This window comes from Lynx canadensis, chromosome D1, assembly GCF_007474595.2.
Source record: "Lynx canadensis isolate LIC74 chromosome D1, mLynCan4.pri.v2, whole genome shotgun sequence".
In the NCBI taxonomy this organism is placed as follows: domain Eukaryota; kingdom Metazoa; phylum Chordata; class Mammalia; order Carnivora; family Felidae; genus Lynx; species Lynx canadensis.
Window position 1 is genome coordinate 78,781,773 of NC_044312.2, and position 14,833 is coordinate 78,796,605.

General features: G+C 36.8%; 1 pseudogene; it reads right to left on the reverse strand.

Moving 5' to 3' along the window:
- Nucleotides 1-3,302: 3,302 nt before the first annotated feature.
- Nucleotides 3,303-14,833, reverse strand: part of LOC116738360 — a 35,773-nt pseudogene continuing 24,242 nt past the window's right edge.

Below are 14,833 nucleotides of genomic sequence, written 5' to 3' on the forward strand. Positions count from 1 at the left end.
GTGTATGTACTCAGAACATTGCCTAGAATATAGCACATGTCCAGCAAACGTTAGTCCTGAAGACAAAACAATGATGATGATGATGATTAATGATGATAATGAGGACCCATTGTCTCTAGTGATGAAACAGCTCTCTCTGCAGTAGGTGAAGCTTCTACCCCTCACACTTTTTTGACAATGATACATATGTGTTGAGAAGGCTTGCCTCTGACGAAATAAGCCTATCTATTCTATATGTATTTCCTGCATTGCTGTTCCTGGTTTGATCAATGCTGACCATTGCTGTGGAAAAATGTGTTATGATGTCTCTTCCAGAAACTGAAAATGCAGGTTATTTTTCCTATCTACACTTCAAACCCTAGGAAACTTCTTCGTGTCATGTCTCCTAATGAAGTTGAGGGAGATGGCATCCAACTGGAGCAGGATGAAGGCTTCCACAGCCCATCAATGTGGTTTAAAGAGGAAAGACCTTCTTTTTCCATTTGAAGTTTCTGCGTTGATTCTCATTGTTCATTCTACTTTTCTAATCACCCTCAACTCAAAGGGAATTTAGGGGATTCCTGACACCATCTTCTGGTTGAAAAGATTTACAAGACCTTTAAAGTAATTAAAGAAACTGGCATCAAAGACAAAAGTAGCCAAAAATTGGAATTATTCAGAAAATTTCTTGAAGTACTTTTATGTTTGTGTCAGTGCAGTACCAAGAAAAATATGTTTTAAACAAAAACACTCTTTTCGTGGGCTTTCATATTTGGGAAATTGGCTTTGTTTTTAGAGGCCCTTTTTACATTGTGCTTGATTTAATATCAGGTCAGAGGCAGAGTTTTGTCTTCCCAAATAATGATGACATTAAACATCTTAAAATTAGTAAATGAAAGAAAAACTGCAATTCAATAGAATGTTCTGAATTTTTACCAAGACCTTTATTAATGACTTGCTAGCAAATGTTTTAAGGGAAGTTGGGCAAGAGAGCTCTTAAATTATTTCAGTTATTCTTTGTGGATTTTATGGGATACATCTGAGAAGATTTTTATTTATTTATGTATTTATTTACTTTATTATTTTTTGTTTTTAGTGACAACATGAAATTAAGAACATATGATTGTATTTGGTCATCAACTTTCATCATCAGACTGAATGCCAAATGAATTCTAGCTGTTTCCTAAATTAAAACTTGTAGTCAAAAGACAGAGTTATGCTACATTAGAGAAAATAAAAAAAAATAATTGGTCTCAGTATCTGAAGGCGAGGCCATGGTTTGTGGAAGGAAATGGATCTCTAGAGAACCCTTAGGACAGTAGAGTAAGGAGTTTGGATCATTAACCATTTGTAGTTAATAGAATATGGTTACAGTCACTGTATTTCAGTGCTGTCTGCAGTGACCAAGTCATGTTGGAATTAACAGGATATAGATTATGTGGTGGCTAATATTGATGTTGCTTGGAGAGGAGGATTGGGCTGCATTTATATGATCACAATATAGTTAGTTCAGTTCTCTGCACTATTCTGTGTCTTGCCAACTAAATTCACGTGTGTGAGTCCAAACTGCATAGGAGACTTGTGTATGTGAGAAAGAAGTGTGTACACATACTAAGATACTGAAAAATCGGTGATGGGGTGTCCTAGAAAGTGCTCAGTCTTTAGTCAGAGATCTGGTGTCTCATCACTGCCATTAGTTAAGTGTGAGATCTGTGCTGAGTAAAGCATTCTTCGAGCTTTACTTCCCTGATTGATAAAATGCAAGCAATAAATTCTAACTACATAGCTGCGATGAGAATTAGACGTGATGCAGTTCATCAGAGTGCTTTGTAAGAGGTAAAAATTCTACATAAGGTTGACACTTGAACGCAGGTTTGAACAGCCAGGTCCACTTATACACCGATTTTTTTCGACAAATACAGTATAGTACTATAAATATATTTTTATCTTCCTTTAATTTTCTTTTTTTTAAGTTTATTTATTTTTGAAAGAGGAAGAGTAAGGGAGGAGAGGCAGAGTGAAAGAGGAAGAGAGAGGATCCCAAGTAGGCTCCCCACTGTCAGTGCAGAGTCCAGTGTGGGACTCGAACTCAAAAACTGTGAGAGCATGACCTGAGCTAAAATCAAGTCTTAACTGACTGAGCCACCTAGGCGCCCCATCTTCCTTATGATTTTCTTAATAACATTTTATTTTCTCTAACTTATTTTATTGTAAGAGTACAGTATATACTACATATAACATATAAAATATATGTTAATCAACTGTTTATGTTATCAGTAAGGCTTCTGGTCCATAGTAGGCTATTAGCAGTTAAGTTTTGGGGGAGTCAAAAGTTATATGTGGATTTTTGACTGCATAGGGGTGTTGGTGCTCCTAAGCCCTGTGTTGTTCAAGGGTCACTGCACAGTTGTAACTTATTATAATTATTTTTATTCATATTACTTTTATTCTATATGTGCTCTAAATCTCAGCTAGAACCAATAAATAACCGGTAATAGTCATAGGTATAAAAGTGTATATTATATCACTGATCTCATACTAATTTTTCCTTCAGGAGGAAAAAAAGACCTCCCCCCCCAAAAAAGTAAAACACAAATAATCGAGGGAAGAAAATTAAAAATTAGTTTGAAGATTGGAGACCAGTTTTATGTAGCAGAAGATATTGAAAAATAGCAAGAAATAACATCACCCTATTTGTAAAAACTTGGTTTTCATTATTCAGATGTGTGTGTGATCACCATGCCCACTGAAGAGAAATAATGTTTTACAGACTTTTATGAATTAAAGGGAATATTCTAGATAGTGAACTGGCCTAAGGGTTTGAAGAACCAAATTCTTGGCTTATTTTCTGGGTTAATTTGAATAATAATCTCACAGTGCCCAAATCTCTAATAACACAAATGAGAAAATCAGCCGTGCTAAGTGATCTCAAAAAGTTGTTCAGACTTCAAAATTCCAGACCGGACACCAAGTCGCTGCTTCTAAACTAATGCAGGCTTCATATCAATGATACATTTATTATTCCATTTTATTAGTAAGATGGCATCATACATTTCTATAGCTCAAAGTGTACTTTGATCTCCATACTTTTGATTCATGAAAAACTCCCTGAGTTGTCTTCAATTTCTTTCATCAATGTTTTATAATTTTCAGATTACAGCTCTTTCACCTCCTTGGTTCAGTTTATTCTAGGTATTTTATTCTTTTTGGTGCAATTTTAAACAGGATTGTGTTTTTATTTTTTCCGTGTCACAATAAATTTTTTATGGAAACAGGCTGGTGTGGGGACAAGGGGACAAACAAGTGCCTTTAGGTCCAGTGGCTCAGGTGAACTAGTGAGGCCTCTTCACATCGATGCCATACTCCGCTGACTGCAGGGGTCAAGTCCTCCATGGTTAGCGTGCTGCTTGCGGTCCTTGCTGTTGCTTCCAGAGCTGCTGGAAGCTGTGCCCTTCATTTTTCAGTGCTGTAGGGCATCACTGGCAATATCTGAGATGGATTTCTGGGCAGCCGCAGCTAGGGAGATGAGCTGAATTATGCCTGGGTCCAAGGTCTCAGAGCCAGCGCCGTGCAGGTAGTAACTAGGCACCGCATCTGGGATCATAGGCGTGTAATCCTCTAGCTGCATCAAGAAATCGACCACAGGCTTCTGGACATCACTGCTTTCACCTCTCCATTGGTCCTGCTCCACAGCACGTAAACCCCAGTAGACCCAGCCCCCTCGACTTCGGTGCCTGGCAGACAGTGGAGGCACCCAGCACCACCCAGTCACGTGCCCCCTGCCACAGCTCCAGCCCCAGGTCCGCCCCCCCCCCCCCCGCCGTCCCTGTGCAGCTGGCCTTGTTTTCCCCAGTGGTGCTCAAGGGGGAAGACTAGCGGTACTGCTGAGGCTCAGGCGGCAGAGCTCAGCACAGACGTGTGATGATTGTCTTCATTTCTCTTTCTGCTACTTTCTTGTTGAGAGTTTGTTGTTGTTGTTTTAAATCATGAACGGATCTGACATTTTGTCAAATGCTTTTTCTGTATCTATTGAGATAGTTACATGGTTTTTATCTTTTTTTGTTGTTAATGTGATGTATCACATTGATTTATTTGCAACTATTGGACCACTCTTGCATCGCTGGAATAAATTTTACTTACCTGTTAGAATGGCTAGTGTCAAAATGACAAGAAATAATAAATGTTGGCAAGGTTGTGGAGAAAGGGGAACACACTCATGGTTGGTGGGAATGTAAATTGGTGCAGCCACTACAGAAAACAGTATGGATCTTTCTCAAAAAATTGGAAATAAAACTACCATATCATCCAGCAATTCTACTTCTGGGTATTTATCCAAAGAAAAATAAAATACTAACTTGAAAAGATATATGGACCCCCATGTTTATTGCAACATTACTTATAACAGCCAACATATGAAGTAACCTGTGTCCACTGATGGATGAATGGTATATATAAACAATGGAATATTATTCAGCCATAAAAAAGGATGAAATCTTGCCATTTACTACAACATGGATGGACCTCAAGGGAATTATGCTAAGTGAAGTAAGTCAGACAAAAAAAGACAAATACCATATAGTCTCTCTTATATGTAGAATCTATAGATAAATTAATTAAACAAAAAAAGCAAGGTCAAAGTCACACAGAACAGGTTGATAGTTGCCAGTGTTGGAGCATAGGAGAAATGGGTGATCTGTTTTTGTTCGTTTGTATTTCGGAAATAAATTAAAAACCAAGCCAAACAATGTTAGTTGGCATAGTGTAGGTATAACATCGGGATGAGAATCAGAAACTTGCTGAATTTTGGAATAAGGTAAAATAAAGGATCTTGCATACACTTAATAAATTACCAAGCTAAGGTTCAAATTCAGGTCTGTCTATAAAAGTCAAAACCTTTGTCATTATTCTAATCTCTTTTTCATCAAGAAGAAAATGTTGAAGCAAAGGGTCATGAGGATCAAAGGTAAGGCACTCTGTTTAATCTAAGCAAGTAGCCAAGGATAATAATCAAGAGTAATCTACCATTTAGATTAAAGACAGTAAATCTAGAAAATGGATCCATAGTCCAGGAAACATGCAGCCAATGTTTTCGGGACAGATATTTGGGTACAAGAAATTATAAATGCAGATTATAGAACTTGATTCTGATTCTGAAGACAGCTTCTATCCCATCTAAAGGAAGATATTTCAGTGAGCATTTTTTACTGAATAAATTTAAGATTGCCAATAGATGGTATATTGATACATAGATACATAGATATATAAATATAGAAATAGGATATATGTAGCTTAAAAGATTAGAATTTAGATAGTGGGTGGTAAAAGTGAAGAACAGAAATGAAGACATAACCTAAGAAAATGAAGCTCCTACTTAATGAAAATTTAATGGGTTCTGGAGACAGATGGACTGGGTTCACATCCAGTCTATATTATTACCTATGTAATCATAGGCAAGTTTTATAACCTCTGGAGCCTCTTTGTACTTTTCTATAAAACAGAGACCATGAAATTTACCATGTGTGGTTGTTGTGAATATTAGAAAGAATATATCCAAAATGCCTAGCTGTGCCTCCATAAAGTAGTTACCCAATGAATGGCAATAGAACTTGTCTTTATTATTAATACTGTCAGCTTCACATAAAGTTGCATGTCCTTGAGAAGCGGGGCGGGGGGGGGGGCAGAATGATAGATTCTGATGGCTAAATAACACATTCCTATGCACCAGAGAACTGAAAAGATAAGGGAGAAGAAAATGGATGTATCAGAATAGGCAGGTTCCATTTCAAAGCACTCAAGGAATCAGCAGTTAAAAACTTAAAAAAAAAAAAAAAGGTCTTATCCATTTGTGTTGAAAAAAGAGACTAAGTTGGGAAGTGACATTTGTAACATTAAAGAACCTGCTCGGTTCAACTTTGCTATTTTTACTATTTAGAGTCTGGAACACAGAGAAAAAAAGGTCTTTGAAATTTAGTTCCATGTTTCCAATTAGTAAATGGCTTCTTAATTATCATGATTCTAATTTAGGAAGACGAAAATAATGGTTCATAGATATTTTTATCCTTTCTAATAATAAAGAATAACTGTAAGTTTGTAGTTAAAATAAACCATAGACGGATAAATGAAAAGCTGAGAATGTAAATAATCTAAAGAAAATTACATTGCTTGCTAAAAAGATCATTTTGGCATAAAAATCTGAGTCTAAGCCATATCTGATGGTAAGTATTTTGAAAGAGAAATAAAAAAGACAAAGCATAAGAATTATGTGATGTGTCAGCCAATGACTGCTTGATAACTTTAAAAAATGGAGTCAAAGATGAGATTTCTCTACTAATAAAGAGAAAAACAGGAGTTTTGCAGGTTAAAAAAATAAGGTAAACAACTTATATATCTATTTGTTCTAAGTGCACTTATAAAAGACAATAAAATAGGTAGACAGAATATAATAACAATGTTGACATTATGCTCTCAATTTAGTAGAAAATAGCCTATATATAGCCTTCCTAATATCATGACACATGTGACTTATGTATACGTGGCAGTCTTCCCTTAATGTTATGGCTATGTGTGTATAGACACCATTTCAGAATTCAACTCAGAAATCTCATTATGCTCTATTTAATTGGGTGTGTTTTTAAGTAAGTTGAAATCCATAATAGGAGACATAATACATTTCTACCTTGTAACAGATTTATCCTATCTTGAATAATAATTGCCTATTCCACAAGAGTAACCATTTGAGCACCTTAATATGGATGCCTGGTAAAGAATAAAGAACACCAGGAAGTCAAATATCCTCAAATGAGAATATATATATATAAAATAACATAAATGGTATAGAGTTGTGACAGCCTGTGAAGGATTAGTTAAAGATTTTGCTTAAACAGATGTGACCTGGAATTTATTGTAATTACTGTGGGTCTATGGTTAATTCCAGAGAAAGCAAATAGGAAATAAGAGTAAAAGATTTTATTTTCTCAATTAGGCAAGGATCAAGCTGAGGGAGATCAATGAAATCGTGATCAGTAACACCTAGCTATTTGATCTCTATGACTATATCCCCTCCCTCCCCCCACATTATGCATCTGTGTGTTCAATTTGAGTTTTGTTACACAAATGCAACTTTAGTTATCAGAACATAAAATAATGTGGTAGACTAAGCCAATAATGAAAGGCCAAATTTTCTGCAGCATTGTCCCATTTTTTGATTACCTTGATTGCAGGGTTTTCAGCCGAAAAGTGGCAAGATCTAAGTTATATTGTGAACTGATCACTATTTTCATTGTGTCAATGCAGAGAAACTAGTTAGGAGGCTACCATAATAATATAGGCAAGACATGGTTGTAACTTGGACTTATATGATACTTTTGGAAATAATTATCAGCGGTAAGATTGTGGATAATTTTGAAGAGATAGCAAACCAAATATTTTCGGAGTATGAGAGGAAGAAAGTCACCAAGGGTGATTCTTCAAAGTTTTGTTTCTGTTTTCTGAGCAACTTCATAATAAAGAAAACTGTGGAGGGGAGTAGTTAATGGTGAGTGGGGGCAGAAATACTATTAGTCATGTCTTGCACATTGGGTTCTCCAGATGCATACAGGTTCAAAAAGCTTATTAGAGATGAACAGGTATATATATATATATTTTTACATTTTTTTAATGTTTATTTATTTTTGAGAAACAGAGAGAAAGAGCATGAGTGGGGGAGGGGCAGAGAAAGAGAGAGACACAGAATCTGAAGCAGTCTCCAAGCTCTAAGCTGTCAGCACAGAGCCCAACACAGGGCTTAAACCCACGAACCATGTGATCATGACCTGAGCTGAACTCGAACGCTCAACCAACTGAGCCACCCAGGTGCCCCAGAGATGAAATTGTGTAAACAGAAGGTGGACCAATAAGGCTGATGAGAGAAAAAAGTTTAATTGCAATGCAGGGCTGTCAACACCATGACTAATTTGATGGAGTCCTCTGCAATGAGCATTGCCTATCAGTGTGTACTACAGAAGCTGAAATGGCTGGGCTTATCTATCCTGACCCTCTGTCACTGGATGTGGCTTCCCCCAAACAAGGTAGCTGTCTGCAGGCGAGGCAGACTTTAAAGATCTGGAAATTGGAGGCTGTCTGCTGACCTCACAAACTGCAGCTGGGCAGCAAACCTGGCTTGGAAAGATCTGGCATTTTTTATTGACTTTTCCATATTCATTAAGAGAGCTGCTGCTCAAGGATGCAAATGGACCTTTCTTTCTGAGGAGAACCATACAAAATAGACATTAACTGGACAAATTACAGCTGGTCTCAGGGCTAAAAATGATGCTTACTGTCTCCCTCTTTCACTATCGATTTCTAATTTCCCAACACTCTGAGCTACTATCTCTGTGGCCTTAGTACCTTGCATGGCGAAGTTACCTAGACCCTGCTTTCAAAGGAGTCTGAGCCCGGATCCTCTGCTCTTCTCAGAAAATGGCTGTTGTTATATATTTATAGTTATAATTGGTCAAAAGTGTAGTAAGAAGCATCCAAATGGAACAACCAAGTTTAACATGCATTTTTTTTCTGCGTCTCGTGTAACAGCAGCGCTACATTCTCATAATTGTCGGGGTCCATTACCATTGCCTAGGGAGTAATTCCTCTTCTTGTGTAGAGGTCCTGGAAACAAAAGGCACCCTATATGCTCAGGAATCATCTGATTTTATTTTATTTTATTTTATTTTATTTTATTTTATTTTATTTTATTTTATTTATTTTAAGTTTATTTATTTTGAGAGAGAGAGAGAGAGAGAACACAAGCTGAGGAGGGGCAGAGAGAGAGGAGAGAGAGGAGAGAGAGAATCCCAAGCATGGTCTGCATTGTCAATATAGTCAGAGGCAGGACTTGAACTCACAAACCATGACATCTTGACCTGAGCTGATATCAAGAGTTGGATGCTTAACTAACTGAGCCACCTGGACACCCCTGAATTTTGTAATTATAGTTACATAAGATACTTTTATGTATCCTATGTGAAAGTAATTTCTTTCTAAAGATCAGGATTTCTGATCCTACAGGGTCCAGAGTTGTGGAGACAGAAAGCATCAAATCCCTCTTAGGTCATCAGAAATGATAATGAGACCATTCAGCTTCCTCACTTGGTTTCTAAATGCGAGTGTATTTTTTCTACTGGGTAACATTTTTTTTTTTTGTATTGAATATATAGTCAGAGTCCTGAAGGATATAATCTTATCCTTCAGAGTATCACCCTAAAGGGGAAAATCAGCTGTGCTTTCAGCAGGCTGTCGCAACAATCTATCAGGTGATGAATGCAATATGAAAAATGGATCTCCCAATCATAATCCCAAAACCACACCTTCTTTGCTGAAAGTGAGTGCCCTAGTCTCTTGCGATGTGATGTGGGATCCCATTCCAGTGCATCAAGTAGTGGGTAAGCCTTCAGAAATTGGAGGTCAAAGTCCAGGGGATAGAAAAAACAAATCCATTACCCAGAATAAGTGTGTGTGTGTGTGTGTGTGTGTGTGTGTGGTGTTTTTTGTTTTTTGTTTTTTGTAATTCTGTTCTTTCCAAGGAAGGGCTCTAGAGAAATCAACTTTCCACTTGGTCTAGTCAAGAAATGATATCACATGGAGGCGCCTGGGTGTTCAGTCGGCTAAGTGTCTGACTTCGGCTCAGGTCATAATCTCACGGCTCATGGGTTCGAGCCCCACCTCGGGCTCTGTGCTGACAGCTCAGAACCTGGAGCTTGCTTCAGATTCTGTGTCTCCCTCTCTCTCTGCCCCTCCTCCGCTCACACTCTATCTCTCTCTCAAAGTTAAAAATATTTAAAAAAAAGAAAAGGAAAAAGAAAAAAGATATGATATCATATGAAGACTTCACAAGGCTCTCTGTTGCTGGCATTTCAGACATTAGGCAATAATGATGATTAGATTAGTCTTGGGAAGTAGAGTCCCTGATATTGGGCTTATGTGTAGCCTCCATTCCTATAACTAGGTCTTTTTAGTTCATATGTGCGCATCAAGGCAGAACGATGTTGGCTAAAGACAGACAATAACTGACATCAACTGGCTGAGATAATTTGTCTACTTAGTCGTTCAGTGTTTTTTGTACTTGGATGCTCTCTAGTGGATATTAACATGTTACAGACAGATGTCCAAATGTAGACACTGATTAATTAAAGATTTATGCCGGAAAACATAGGATGGCTAATAAAAATAATTGAATCCTTATGTTATAATGTACAATTATTGGAAGAACACTGAACTAAGAGTCACAAACACAAGGTCTTATCTTGAATATGACATTAGTAGGACCTAGACCTTGACCAATTGTAACTGCATTTGTGAAAATAGGAATATTACTTGCTCTGAATGCCTCAATGTGTTATTGTGGTAAATAGTAAATTCTGGTGAAATTTAAGTACTGTTTAATATGGAATAAGAATAGTTATAAGCAGAAGTCCAGCCAATGAGGTTTTTAGAACTCTTATTCATAAGAATATAGAGAGTGATTCTTCCCTGTGGAAACTTGATTTCATTCCATCTCTCCTATAAGTCTACCTTTGTCTAACTGTTTCCTTAGAGTAATAGTCTCTAATAGTTGTGACCGCATAAATGCCTTTAAAGTTGTAGCACAGGGTGGTTTTACTAAATTGTTTTACCTCAACACTTAGTGGTTTTACCTCGGTACTTAGAGGTCACTTGTTTTGTGTGTTTCTTTATCACCTATTCTCTGATACTAAAGTGAAGGGCACACATTTTAGTTTTTGTGGTTGTTGTTATATCAGTATTTCACTTCTAGCTATAGTGTAAATTATCAAGCTACCTCCTCCAGACCTGCAAAAATATGGTTAAACAGTATGAAATTTTATTTCTTCTTTATGTAACCACCCAGAAGTGACTGGTTGAGGGCCAAGGGAGAAGTTCTGCCATATTTTTCATCCAATGACACCTAAACTTCCTCTGGTCATCACCATTTTCTAGTCACTATAAAGGAACAGAAAGTACAGAACAATGGTTTGGGCTTTAAAGAGTGATTTATAACCCACTGAATCTAATAAAAGTGTAATTTTGGCTTATCACATCTGATCTCGGTAGTTGGAACTAAGAGCCCCTTAGAGAGAGCTGGCCAGTTATCATCAGCCAAGGTGGAAAAAGTATGTCTGTCACAAAGTAATCTTGAGCCTAGATCAAGACAAATCTAATATAATAAATTATAAACAGGTTGGTAATGAAATAGGAATCAGCAGCATGAGCTGATAGCTGAGTCATATAATTAGAAATTCTTGAAATAAAAATCTATTAATTCTTATTATTGAGGTCTTGAGAACCTGCAAAATTTCTACAACCAGCTAGCAGACTTAAACCATACCTTAAATTCTGTTCTTCCATTTTTATGAAAATACATTAAAACTTATCTAACATCTGCTTACTCCTTTTCTTCCCTCTACTGGGATCAAGAAAGTTCTTACGCCATATCATGTGCTGAACCTTTGCAAAAACCTCAAGTCAACTAATTTTTGAAGCCAAAATGATATTTAATTCAAGATGAAAACTATCATATCCATTATGTTGGCCAAACTAACTTTCAAGGAGAACTTAAAACTATGGAGATTCTGTCAGTGCAGTGACCCAAATTACTTTTTGCCACTCATTGCCTCATCAGTGCAATTCAGTTGATTCAACAAGGTCATAACTGGGCATATAGGCAAAGCTATAGAATTTCTTCCCAATATACAAGTTGATGTCAACTTCCAACCAACATGTTTTTATTACCAGAATTGTTTGTTATGCTATGATTATTTTTCAATATGTCATAAATTACTTACAGCTATGCTCATATTGACAAAGTTCTTATCTACTGACACCAATTATTTCCCCTTTAATCTTGTCAGATGGCTGCTGTTCAGTATAAGGTGTCCTTAATTAACAACTAACTGTAATTAAAAGTATAATGAAAATATATTACATTGTCAAGACTCTGTTCATCTTGATGTTATACAAGGACAATAGGACTGTTTCTATGAGAATGTAATGCTCAAATATTTAGCCCTCAAAATTTTCTCAGTGCATTTCAAGGATTAGCATTTTGAAATCATTGTTTTAAAATTGCAATAAGTACTAACTCCACTAAAAATAATATATACGACAACAGCTGTTTATGAAATAGTTCTCAGAAGTAGCTGTTTATTTTTTGTGTGGAAGAAAAATGGAAAAATTAGGAAATAATTTATTCTTAGTAAGAATCAAAGCTTGAAGCCATCTCTTATTTATTTAGGTCAATTATCCAATTATATTCTTGATATTAGGTCAAATTAAGCCATAAAAATTAATAGTAGTGCAATTCATCAAAAACACATTAATATTTTTACTTAGACTACATCTTTGAGTACATTCATTCTGTCTTGGCAGTGTATTGAGGTTTTCTATTGACACAGGATTTGAAGTATTTGCTTCTTTGTTATCTGCTTTGAAGAAAGAAATGAAATGTAAAAATCTAAATAAGAAACGTTTTCAAACAGTATTGAAAGAAAATTAGATCAGAACTTTTTCTTTTGATTTTTTAAAAATTGGCCTTCCTTGGGGCGCCTGGGTGGCTCAGTCGGTTAAGCATCTGACTTCGGCTCAGGTCATGATCTCACAGTCTGTGGGTTCAAGCCCCCGGTCAGTCTTTGTGCTGACAGCTGAGAGCCTGGAGCCTGCTTTGGATTCTGTGTCTCCCCCTTTCTCTCTGCCCCTCCCCTGCTCGCTCTGTCTCTGTTTCTCTCTCTCTCTCAAAAATAAATAAACATTAAAAAAAACACCACTTAAAATTGGCCTTCCTCTATATTATGTAATTTCTCATCTAATATCCTCTTACATTTTAGCATTTTACTATATACTTACTAAGTACCTGGGGGCTTATGATATATTTTGCACACAAATATGCACTAATTTTTTTGTGAATAAACGATATGGTGATCTGACACATGTTTCAGAGACACTCTGTGAAGTAACAAAGGAAGACGCATAGTTACTTGATCAGAAATAAAATTAAGGGTCTCTGACTAATGATGAAATCACAACCATTAAGACAATTAAATATTACAAAGTCAGTGTAATTTTATTTTTTCTCTACAGTGTCAATACCCTACATCCAGTGACTACCAGAAACATAATATTTGGCTGAACTATTTGCGTTTATTACTCACCTCAACAGAGGAAAGAAAAAAAAAGACCAGGGTTATATTGTGATTTATTATAAAACAGATATATTTGGTCTTCATATCCCATTCCTGCACAGAGTTCCTAAAACCTTTGGAATTTCTTAAGTGAAAAGAATGATAGAGGTGTCTTGATATTTGTAACAAACCCCTTTCAACCACATCTGAGTTTAATGTTAATGAGGTGACTTTTGGATCTATCTAAGGATGGGGTTGGTTTGCCATGGGAACCAACCTATGTTTGGAAGGTTGGTAGTTTCAGTTCCATCCTTCTGACCTCTTGGGAGAGAAGATGGGTTAGAGGTTGAATGGATCAACAACAGCCAATGATTTAATCAGTCATGGCTATGTAGAAGCCTTCATAAAACCCCAGAAAGATGGGGTTTGGAAAGCTTGCAGGTTGGTAAACACACGGAGATTTGAGGATACTAGTGTATTAGGAGAGGTCGTGGAATCTCTGCCCTTTTCACATACCTTACCGTATGCATCTTTCATCTGGCTGTTTCGAAGTAACTCACTTATACGATCAACCTGTAATCTGGTAAGTAAAATGTTTCCCTGCATTCTGTGAGATGCTCTAGCAAATTAATCAAATGTAAGGTGGGAGTCATTGGATAGTCCAATCTGTAGTTAGTTGTTCAGAAGCACAGGTGACAACATGGACACACAAATTGGCTTCTGAAGCGTGGGGTTGGGGGGTGCAGTCTTGTAGGGCTGAGCCTTTAGCCTGTGAAATCTAGTGCTATGTGCCAGGTAGGTTGTGTCAGAAAGTGAAATTGCAGGACATCCAGCTGCTGTTGGAGAACTGCTTGCTGGTATGAGGAAAGAACCAACACGTTGTAAATTGGAATCAGAAACATTAGACAGCCTGATGGGAATGAGAAGAAGGACTTAGTACCTCTGATTTTCTTTCTCAAACTTTCTTTCTTTTTTGCACAGTACATCAGTTTGAATCCCAAATTTTTTGCAAGAATTACTGAAAAATGACAGGATAGTTTTTTATTCCTGGAGTTGCTAAATTTTGAGAATGTGTTTCAGGAATGCTTAGCAGGTATTTAACTTTTCTATGGAGTGATAGCCTACCTGTTACAGAAGCTGACAAAGAGGAAAGACAAAGAAACCCTGCATGAATCCAGAAGGTATCTCTTGACCTCCTGCATCTAAATATCCTTGAATGTTTTCAAGCTTGATGTCCATATAATGAAAGCCAGGAAATTCCCTTTATTCCTAAAGTTGGGTTGACTTGGGGTAATTTGCTGCAACTGAAAGATCCCTGTCAAGTTAAAGAGGCTGAAACCAGTGATTAAAGAGGCAAGAGAATGGCAGGGTTTTCCTTTAATAATGCAAATCAAACCTGCACTAAGGGCTCCTTTAGGGGAAGATTTATTTTCTATTCAGATCCTGTAGCACAAAATATAGTACCTCCCAGATATTTTATCCACTGCTGTTCTATTATGTTTTTCTTCAAAGTACTTCTATTCTGATGTCTTGCCATCTGATCCCCACCTCTCATTTGGGTGGGGTTGACCCTACCTCTAATAGATGCCCTGCAGTTTTCCTTTATATCGATAATTTCTCTTTTTTTCTGCCATATTTTTCATAGATGTATTTATTGCTCAAAAACTTCTGGAAGCAGTTAAATGGCTTGAGTTGGTTGCTGAGAAGTC